At 37.0% G+C, this 12,169-nt stretch overlaps 1 protein-coding gene across 1 annotated transcript in view; it reads right to left on the minus strand.

The window, feature by feature from the left end:
* The window catches only part of PIAS1 (protein inhibitor of activated STAT 1), a 124,526-nt gene that overhangs the window by 47,359 nt on the left and 64,998 nt on the right, over positions 1–12,169 (minus strand). The window lies entirely within an intron of this gene.

The following is a 12,169-nucleotide window of genomic DNA, read 5'->3' on the forward strand; positions in this document are numbered from 1 at the left end:
TATAAAAACATGCTGATATTAATTTTATCTAAAATAATACAAAGCCATTTAAAGATATATGTTTTTTGAGCTAAGTAACAAACATATACATACACCTTGAGATCTGCATAGGTGAGATGACAGTTCGACTTGAACGCAAATTAAGAATTTTATCACCCCCTGCCTAACTATACCACGCAAATTTTATAAAATAAATATCATATATAATTTGTCCTATCCTTAGACGAACTGACCTCAAAATTTGCCTGTGGTTACTATCTCAAAGGAGGAAAGGAGTTACAAAAAGGGAAAGAAGGGAATAGAGAGAAGGAGGGAAGGAGAGGTAGGGAAAGAAAAGAGTATATTCTGAAATCAGTGGTGAATATCTTTCTTGTTTGCTATATTTCTGCACAAAGAAGCACTAAATGAGTGTTGAATGAAGGAAAGACTGAAAATGAAGGAATAGCAAATTAAATTATTTAAATTTTCCTTTTTCAGGATAATTTTCTAGAACAAATGGATCACTTTTAATACCAAAGAACTCCCAGCCTGTGGGCCATTTAAACTAGTGTGGAAAAAGTAGTTGAAGTTGGCTATTTCTTACCTGCAAGCAACACTTCCTCCAAAACTACCACCAAACACAAATGTCCGAAAAAGCTGAACAAATGAGAAAGGAATTCAAAAAAGTACTGTTGGATCTACAATTTCAAGTCAATATAGGAGTTATCTCTTCAAGTCTACATTTGTATTTCTGCTTTCTGTGATCTGGGAAAGTTTTTTATTTTTCTTAAAAATTAAATAATTTCTTTTAATCAGAGACTAATTACAATACTGTGGTGGTTTTTGCCATACATTGACATGAATCAGTCATGGGTGTACATGTGTCCCCATCCTGAACCCCTCTCCCACCTCCCTCCCCACCCCATCCCTCAGGGTCATCCCAGTGTACCGGCCCTGAGTGCCCGGTCTCATGCACTGAATCTGGACTGGCGATGTATTTCACATATGGTAATATACATGTTTCAATGCTATTCTCTCAAATCATTCCCCCCCTCACCGTCTCCCACAGAGTCCAAAAGTTTGTTCTTTACACTGTGTCTATTTTGCTGTCTTGCATATAGGGTCATCCTCAGCTAAATTCCATATATATGCGTTAGTATACTGTATTGGTGTTTTTCTGACTTACTTCACTCTGTATAATACACTCCAGTTTCATCCACCTCATTAGAACTGATTCAAATTCATTCTTTTTAATTGCTGATTAATATTCCATTGTGTATATGTACCACAGCTTTCTTACCCATTCATCAATGAATGTCAATGGGCATCTAGGTTGCTTCCATGTCCTAGCTATTGTAAACAGTGCTGTGTTGAATACTGGGGTACACGTGTCTCTTTCAATTCTGGTTTCCTTGGTGTGTATGCCCAGCAGTGGCATTGCTGGGTTGTATGGCAGTTCTGTTTCCAGTTTTTTAAGGAATCTCCACACTGTTCTCCAGAGTGGCTGTACTAGTTTGCATTCCCACCAAAAGTGTAAGAGGGTCCCCTTTACGCCACACCCTCTCCGGCATTTATTGTTTGTAGACTTTTTGATAGACTTTTGCAGACTTTCTGCAGCGTGAAATGGTACCTGCCATTCTGACAGGCGTGAGATGGTACCTCATTGTGGTTTTGATTTGCATTTCTCTGATAATAAGTGATGTTGAGCATCATTTCATGTGTTTGTTAGCCATCTGTATGTCTTCTTTGGAGAAATGTCTGTTTATTTCTTTGACCCATTTTTTGATTGGGTCGTTTATTTTTCTGGAATTGAGCTGCGCGAGCTGCTTGTATATTTTTGAGATTCTTTGTCAGTTGCTTCGTTTGCTAGTATTTTCTCCCATTCTGAAGGCTGTCTTTCACCTTGCTTATAGTTTCCTTTGTTGTGCAAATGCTTTTAAGTTTATTTAGGTCCCATTTGTTTATTTTTGCTTTTATTTCCACTACTCTGGGAGGTGGGTCATAGAGGATCCTGCTGTGATTTATGTCAGAGAGTGTTTTGCCTATGTTGGGAAAGTTTTTTCTTAAAGACTCTATCCCCAAGAAACAGTTAAGATAACCAGAAAGTTATCTTAATCATGAAATATCAACTTGGCAAAAGGCAGATAACCAAGGACCAGAATGTAGAAAAGCAGTTTCCTCTTTCAGGCAATGAAAGCAACTTCTTTGTTTCTGACTTAGAGGATACGTCTCTCTCAAAATTTTAGTCCAGTAGGCTCAGCCTGATTTAGATTGCTGGCTCTGTTGTAAAACAGTACTAAAATAAGTTCCCAAGTATCAAAAATAATATTATTCTCTAGGCAAAATTTCAGATTCCTTTAGAATATATGAGTACAGTAAGTTTTGGACACATACACACACAGACTTAGAAAAGATATAACTAAAATAATGAGGTTGCTTTTTGAGCCACACATAGAAATCAGGTTTATTACGTAACAGTAACCCCTTTATATCCTCTTTTATATATATTAACAGTAGACTGATTACCTGGTAAACCATCTTTCATACTATTCGATTTTCAGGTTTAATTTTGTTATGAATGACAGTGAATTTACAGTTTTGGTCTTAGGTAACAGACCATTTAAAATTTTTTCTAAAAGTTAATTAAGCTATCATTATTCTTTTCAGACAAATTCAGGTCAAACAGAATCATGGACTCTTCATACTGAAAAATAAGCCTTACAAGTCATCCAAAACAATGACCTCCAATGTTGAGGATAAGCATCTAAGACAGTACACAGAGATAAAGGAAAAAATATTTACCTGTAAAATATGTTTTTAAAAGTTTAGATTTTCCATAAAATCTAATTCACAAAAATATCTAAAATTTTATGTCAAATCTTGTATGGCATATGCTAAATTATTTTCCTGAAAGGGTACAAATGATCAAATGAGCTTGCAGACCACTGATTTAAATTCAAATTCAGGAATTCAACATTCCTTTCAATTCTTCCATTTATATACTTTGAAACATTTTAGAGATGAGGGAAGAGTGGTCATTACCTTGTCAGGCAGAAGATGACTAGTGATGTACAGTGTAATTGTAAGAAAGCTTGCAGCCCAACAGAGTAGCAAGTATAGTGGGAGAGAGATGAGATCACACAGACGTGGATTTGAAACAGGTTTTACCACTTATTTGCCATGTAACCTTAGGTACTGTTTTCTCCAATACTTAAACATACACAAACACAAAAACCCTCATAGGATTATTTTAAATATAAATATAAATGAGGTAAGATATTTAAAAAGCACCAATTTCCTTTTCTGTCTCCTTTTCTCCTTATGACCTTGCTGCTGCTAAGTTGCTTCAGTCCGTGTCCGACTCTGTGTGACCCCATAGACGGCAGCCCGCCAGGCTCCCCCTTCTCTGGGATTCTCCAGGCAAGAACACCGGAGTGGGTTGTCATTTCCTTCTCCAATGCATGAAAGTGAAAAGTGAAAGTGAAGTTGCTCAGTGGTGCCCGACTCTTAGCGACCCCATGGACTGCAGCCTACCAGGCTCCTCTGTCCATGGGATTTTCCAGGCAAGAGTACTGGATTTTTTTTGAGTACTGGATTTTTTTTTGATTCTCCTGAATCAAAACATAATGCTGTAACTCCCACCTATTGATGTCATATAGTATATCCAGTTATAGCCACTCTTCAAATATTTTAGACAGCATTAATGTGCCCCTCTCTCTCCACTGACTATTTCCACTGTATTGCAGGCAAGATTTCAGAATTACTCACCATTCTGATCTTTCTCCTCCAGACATATGCCAGACTATCACACTTCTAAAGTGACAGCACTGAACACACTCTTTGTCATAGCATGTATTATTTCTCCCAAATATCTGCTGCCCCTCTGTACTGAGTCATTCCCCAAGGAGGATTATGACACAATGCCACTGTTGCCTTGATCAATGAAATATGAGTGGAAGTGTACCACTTCAGAGCAGATCTTTAAGAACTGTCCTTGGGTTTCAACATCTTTCCTTCTAGTCTACCTTGATTCTAAAGTGGAGAGAACATAGAACAGAGCCACAATCAATTCACAGCTAATAAGCAGCTAAGTGAAAAATAAATCTTAGCTGTTTGCCATTAAAATTTATGATTGCTTTTAAGCTGACATTATTCCAGATGTCACATGACAAGAACAATATTTCTATCAACAACTGCAATATACTATTATTAATCCACACAACAACCATAAACAAATCTTATCTCAGATTCAGAAATTGAGGTTCTAAGTAGTTAACTGTCAAGGCCTCATACTAGGTAAGTAGAACCCAAATTAGAACTCAGACCTACACATTTCCAAAGCCCATGCTCTTCTCATAACATAGGTCTATTAGCTTCCCTGATCTAAGTGTTGTACTTCTTTTAGGTACAGACTAGCATTATATTTGATCACAGAAAACAGGAAAAGAGTTTCCCATTATACCCGCAACATAACTGTTTGTCATTTCTACATATTTCTTACCAATTAAATTACACATATACTTTGAAAGCTTGCTTTAAAAAAATTACTCTTAACACTTTTTCAATTATAATCTCTATTACCATATTTAATTATGGCATTGTATTCTATCTATGGGATATATGAAAATTGTAATTACTCCCTTGATTAGCCATTTAGGTTTCTCTAAGTTTTCATTATTTGAAAACAACTCTGTATACAGGATTTATATGCTTGCTTTTTGAAAGCGGGGGGGGGTGTTGTTATTATTTTCTTTGGATCAATTCCCAGATGTGGGTTTTCTGGGTCAAAAAGTATGGAGATCTTTTAAAATGAATTTTGATTTATCACAAGAGTGGTTTTCAAATGCTTATAACACTATATATATATATATATATAAAGACCATTACCAATTTGTGCATCTACTTATTGCATTTTACTCTGGCCTGCCTGGGAGTTGCTGTTAATTTAATGAGTGGGTCTGTGTAACTCCTTAGTAGTTTAAATTGTATCAAAAATTTTTTTCCTGTTTTCAGCTTCCTATTTAGTTAACTGCCCAATCTTGTCCTATGCCCATTTTTATAATTGCATAGAGTTTCATATATAAACAAAACATTAACCCTTGGAAATTTGCTGAAAATATTTCCCCTGGTCTGTTATATTTTTTCATTTTGGCAATATTTTTGGATAATTCAAAGTTAAGTTTTATGTAGTCTTATCTGTCAATCACTTCCTTTGTTAATTTGTGTTGTTTCCCTCCTGAGGTTCATTCAGTACACAATTCATTTCTTTGACTTATTTCCATGTAATTATCAATCCATCTGGAACATATTTTAATATGTGATATTTTTTAAAGTATAAATTTTTGTTTCTCCAAATTGCTTAGTTATACTAACACTATTAAATAATCTTTCTTCCTTATGGATATATGTGCTTCCTTTATCACATATTCAATCCGTATATCCAACATATTCCATTTCCAGGCTATTTTCTCATTGGTCTTCTTTATCCTTGTGCTGGCACCCTATTTTTTTTTAACTGTTATAGTTCCACTATGTTTTGATATCTTCTATTAGGTTTCTCTCCATTTATTCTTTTTTCAGAATTTTTAACATCAACTCAAAATGTTTTATCAAGATGAACTTCTGAATCCTTTTGTCATGATTCTCAAAGTTCAATGGTATTTTGAGTAAAATTATACCCATGACTTACTTTAAGAGCTGATATCTTTATATCTTTAATCTTTCTATCCTGGAGTACTGTACCTGTGTGCATTTATTCATATCCTTAAGGTTTTACCATTTTTATCATGGGATTCCCAGGTAGCTCAGTGGTAAAGAATCTGCCTGCCAATGCAGGAGATACAGGTTCAATCCCTGGCAATAAGATCCCCTGGAGAAGGAATAGCAACCCACTCCGGTATTATTACTGGGAAAATCCCACGGACAGAGAAGTCTGGCGGGCTACAGTCTGTGGGGGTCACAAAAAGTCAGACATGACTGAGCACACACGAATGCATTTTTATCATAAAAATTAATCACATAGTTTCCATTATTCTTACACAAACTATCAATCAATAGGAGAATGACTACGCATTCATATAACAGAATACTCTGTAACAACAAAAAAAATAGAGAAAAATCAACACCAGAAGTTAGTTTCTTTTTGAAGATCAATAAAATTGATAAACTTCTAGCAAGACTACTAAGGAAAAGAAGAAAAGACACAAGAATAAGAAACATGAAGTGACATCACTACAGAGTCTATAGACAATAAAAAACATATAAAAGAATATCATGAACACCTCTCAGCCTAGAACTGACAACTTAAAAACTCTTGCCCCTAAATTAAAAAGAGACTATTTCTCAATTCATTCCACGAAGAGAGTATTACTTCAGTACCAAAACAAGACAAATACATTGAAAGAAAACTACCACTGTTACTTCTCATGAACATAAGTACAAACATTCTTGACACAACTTCAGCAAATCAAATCCAATTACATTAAAGTTAAAAAAATGACTATATGACTTTAAAAAAATGACTATGACTATATTTTAAAAAGGGTAACATATCACAACCAAGAGAGACTTATCCCAAGAATGCAGGGTTGGTTCAACATCTGTCACTAGGTTAACAAACGAAAAAAGAAACAACATATTGTCATTTCAATAGATATAGAAAAAGCATCTGACGAAAATTCAACATTCTTGATTTTTAAAAAAACTCTCAGCAAACCAGGTATAAAAGTGAACTTTCTCAACCCAAGAAATGATTTCTATGAAAAATCTATAGTCAACATTATACTTAAAGATGAAAGACTAAAGAATTAGAAACAAGGCAATGATATCCATTTATCACTTTATCACTTCTATTCAACAAAGTACTGGCAATTCTTGTCAGTGCAATAAAGCAAGAAAAAGTAATAAAAAACAGCAGGATTGGAAAGTAACTAAAATCATCTATCCACAGACAATATGATGATCTATGTAGAAAATTTCATAAAACCTACCAAAAGGTATTAGAATAAGTGAGTTCAGTAAGGTAACAATAAAATACAAAACTCTGTGTTATTTCTGTAAATTAGCAGCAAACAGTAAGAAACTGAAAATTTAAAAACACATTTATAGTAGCATACCCTCAAAATGAAATATTTAGGGATAAATGTGACAAAAGAGGCACTAGACCTGTGCAATGAAAAATGATAAATAATGCTCAGAAAAACTAAGGGCCAAAATAAATGAAGAGACAGTGTTTATGGATCAGAAGACTCAATGCTGTTAAGATACCAGTTGTTTCAAACTGATCTACAGATTCAATGTAATCCAATCAAAATCCTAGCTAGTTTTTGCTGTTTTTTTTTCTTTTAAAGAAATTGACAAGGTGCTTCTAAACTTCACATGGAAATGCAAAGTACCTAGAAGAGTTAAAACAACTCTGAACAAGAACAAAGTTGAGAGGACTAACACCTCAAAACTTATCATAAAGATACAGTAACTAAGACACAGTGATGCTGGTGTCAAGATTAAAAAAAAATAGATCTATGGAGCAGAGTAGAGAATCTTGAAATATACCCACATATATATGAACAACTGATTTTTGACAAAGGCAATTCAGTTGAAAAAGAATAGTCTTTTCAAGGAATGGTGCCAGAACAACTGGATAACCACATGCAGTGGGGGGAAAGTGCTTTGAATCATATAGGACATGATATGTAAAAACTAACACAAAGTAGATCATAAGTAACAACAGAGAAAATGGTAGAGTAGGAAGCTCCAGGAGTTATTCCTTCCTCCAAAACAACCATTAAGCTGGAAAAATTAAAAAAAAAAAAAAAAGATCAGAATTAATGATTTCAGAACTTTAAACCAACCAGGAGGAATGCTTGATGAAGAGACTATTGAATATGTTGAGAAGGGTTTGTGAGAGATCTAGCAATCATCCCCTATTCCTCGGCCCTACTATAGCTGTAGGGACTGTGACCTGCCATCTATTACAAGACTTAAACAGATGTACACACTTTACACACCTTAGGAGGGGGCAGGATGAGAGGGTTATTGGCTATTTGCAGAAATCTCTGTCAGATCACTAGCTGACTGAAGAGAAACGGCAGAGAAACGTCATAGACCACACAAAAGGAATATAGCTAGCTCCAGCTTACCCCTGAGGATTACTAAGTTGCTGATAACCTCTTTGAACTCTGCATCCACCTTCTCAAATCCATGAAAATCATGAACAAACTGTGGGAAAAGGTTCTTCCAAACTCCATTCATGATGACAGCTGAAACCTCAGGCCGCACAAAGTCAATGGTGTTTATAGCCTTATAGATGTTATAGTCCTTCCAAACTTGTTGCAAGACTGTTCCTGATTCATCACTCGCCTTTACTGCCTGACGAAAAGTGTGACACAAATAGTATTTCTGAAAGTCGCTATAAGTCCCTGGTCCATGCTGAGAGACGTAGTACTTGGTGGCAGATGCACTACTTTGACGTTGGCATGAAAGTCGTCCATTAAAAGGGCCTGGAGCACTGCTGAGCAGCAAAAGAATGTTGAATGGGACATCCTTCTCCAGGCAATATTTCTCTACCTCCAGGATAAAGTGGTGGAAAAACCAGTCCTGGAAAATGGGCTGTGCAACACAGGCTTTGGGGTTACTCTTCCATACAACAGGAAGAGAGTCCTTGGCTATGTTTTTAAGGGTTCTTGGGTTCTCTGAATGATAAACCAAGAAAGGCTTCAGCTTCATATAGCTGGAACCATTGCCACCAAACAAGAGTTAGCCTATCCTTTCCTGCTATATAGCATGGCATCAACTTTTTCTACTTATTGATGTAACTTTGGTCTGGATCCTCTTCCAGTACAGTCCTGTCTCAGTTCAGTTCAGTTCAGTCAGTCGCTCAGTCATGTGTGACTCTTTGCAACCCCATGAATCGCAGCACGCCAGGCCTCCCTGTCCATCACCAACTCCCGGAGTCCACCCAAACCCATGTCCACTGAGTCAGTGATGCCATCCAACCATCTCATCCTCTGTTGTCCCCTTCTCCTCCTGCCCTCAATCCTTTCCAGCATCAGGGTCTTTTCAAATGAGTCAGCTCTTCACATCAGGTGGCCAAAGAATTGGAGTTTCAGCTTCAACATCAGTCCTTCCAATGAACTCCCAGGACTGATCTCCTTTAGGATGGACTGGTTGAATCTCCTTGCAGGCCAAGGGACTCTCAAGAGTCTTCTCCAACACCACAGTTCAAAAGCATCAATTCTTCTGCACTCAGTTTTCATTATAGTCCAACTCTCACATCCATACATGACTACTGGAAAAACCATAGCCTTGACTAGACGGAACTTTGTTGACAAAGTAATGTCTCTACTTCTCAATGTGCTGTCTAGGTTGGTCATAACTTTCCTTCCAAGGAGTAAGCATCTTTTAATTTCATGACTACAATCACCATTTGCAGTGATTTTGGAGCCCAGAAAAATAAAGTCAGGCCACTGTTTCCCCATCTATTTGCCATGAAGTGATGGGACTGGATGCCATGATCTTAGTTTTCTGAATGTTGACCTTTAAGCCAACTTTTTCACTCTTCTCTTTCACTTTCATCAAGAGGCTCTTTAGTTCTTCACTTTCTGCCATAAGGGTGGTGTCATCTGAGGTTATTGATATTTCTCCCGGCAATCTTGATTCTAGCTTGTGCTTCCTCCAGCCCAGTGTTTCTCATGATGTACTCTGCATATAAGTTAAATAAGTAGGGTGACAATATATAGCCTTGACGTACTCGTTTTTCCTATTTGGAACCAGTCTGTTTTTCCATGTCCAGTTCTAACTGTTGCTTCCTGACCTGCATACAGGTTTCTCAAGAGGCAGGTCAGGTGGTCTGGTATTCCCATCTCTTTCAGAATTTTCCACAGTTTATTGTGATCCACACAGTCGAAGGCTTTGACATAGTCAATAAAGCAGAAATAGATGTTTTTCTGGAACTCTCTTGCTTTTTTCATGATCCAGCGGAAGTTGGCAATTTGATCTCTGGTTCCTCTGCCTTTTCTAAACCCAGCTTGAACATCTGGAAGTTCACAGTTCACATATTGCTGAAGCCTGGCTTGGAGAATTTTAAGCATTACTTTACTAGCGTGTGAGATCTCATCCACCTTAAAAAAAAACCTGCTCAGGTAAATACTCGCCTTCATCAATAATAGCTTGAAGAGTTTCAGGAAATTCCCAGGCAGCTACCGTATCTGCAATGGTTGCCTTGCCACTTACTTTTACATTGTGAAGGCTGGCTCTAGCCTTGAACTGGTGAAATCAGCCACGTTGTTCAGTTGCTAAGTCATGTCCAAATCTCTGCAACCCCATGGACTGCAGCACGCCAGGGTTCCCTGTCCTTCCCAGCCATGGATGGCATTAAAAGATGCACCCTCTGATTTCTCACCATGTTTTTACTTCAAGTCTTCATAAAGACTTTGAGCTTTCTCTTGAGTCAGCATCAAGCTGAGCTGGAACTCAGTGCTGAGGCTGATCCTGCATTCACACACTGAGAAGTTTCTCTATCTCCTCCATTACTTTTCCACACTTCTTCAATATTATTGTCAACATCACCAGCACAGCAGACTTCACATGTTCCATGATCTTCTCCATGTTCTTTAGAATTGGGCCTATGCTTGAATGATTCATGTTATAGGAACAAGCAACATCTACCATCTTTTCACCTCATTGCACTCTCAATTATTTTCATTTTTGTTTACCTTGTTATCACTTGGTACTTCTGAGCAGTATCAGCTACATCACCACTGCTTTTACACTTGCTTCTGGACATCCTAGGCTTGATATAAAGATATGTACTACTGTATTCTATACAGTAAAGTACACAAAAACAGAACAATTTGTAGAGGAAGCATGCACTTGACAATGTATGCCAGACACGTGAACTAACTTACACGATTGGACATGCAAATGCACATTCTCATCTTTGAAAGTTCACAACTTGAAGGTTCATATGTAGGGGACTTACTGTACACAAAACCAGAACCACTTCAAACTGACTAGGATGGCTATAATTAAAAGCAAAACAGAAAATCACAAGAGTTGGTGAGGATACAGAAAAACTGGAACCCCTCATACATGGATGCAGATGCTGTGGAAAACAAGTTGGCGGCTCCCCCAAGAGTGAAACACAGAACCATCAGTAAGACTCAGTGACCCCCTTTCAGGTGTAAACACACACAGCGAAGAAAGGAAGGCACGGGCTCAGGCAGGTAACCGGTTGCCAACGTGCATGACAGCTTCATTCACAATAGCCACAAGGTGAAACGGTGTCCATCAACAGACGAATGGATAAACAAGACGTGCTTTATCTATGCCACAGAATGTATTATTCAGCCATTAAAAGGATAAACTTCTGACACATGCTACGACATGGATGAACCATGAAAATACTAAGTTGAAATAAGGCAGACACAAAAGGGTAAATATTATATGATTCCACTTATGTATCTAGATCAGGCAAATTCACAGAGATCCAAAGTAGATTAGGGGTTCCTAGTGGCTGTAGGGAAGGAGGAATGGGAAATTACTGCTCAATGGCTACAAAATTACTGCCTGGGGTGATATACATTTGGAAATGTAGTTATAATCATTGAACAACATCGTAAATATAATGAAACACACTGAATTATATACTTTAAAAATGATAAAATGACAAATTTAATTTATATCATATATATTGTGTGTGCTCAGTTATGTCCTAATCTTGGTGACCCCATGGACTGCAGTCCACCAGTCTCCTCCGTCCATGGAATTTTCCAGGCAAGAATATTGGAATGGGTTGCTATTTCCTATTCCAGGGGATCATCCCAACCCAGGGATCCAACCTGCGTCTCTTGTGTCTCATGCATTGGCAGATGGATTTCTTTACCTCTGTACCACCTGGGAAGGCCCTATATTATTACAATAAAAAGATTAATAGGTCCTAGACCTAAATGAAAAACCTAAAACTACAAAATATCTAGAAGAACACATAAAAGAAAATTCTTTGTGATCTTGGGTTAGGTAAAGACTTCTATTTTTAAAACTGTATTTTATTGTAGTTGATTTACATGTTGTTTTAATTTTGGCTGTAGAGCAAAATGATTTAGTTATACATATATGCACATATTTTTCATATTCTTTTCCCTTATGGTTTATCACAGGATACTTTATTCCCTGTGTTATTCAGTAAGACCTT

This window comes from Dama dama, chromosome 12, assembly GCF_033118175.1.
Source record: "Dama dama isolate Ldn47 chromosome 12, ASM3311817v1, whole genome shotgun sequence".
Taxonomy (NCBI): Eukaryota; Metazoa; Chordata; class Mammalia; order Artiodactyla; family Cervidae; genus Dama; species Dama dama.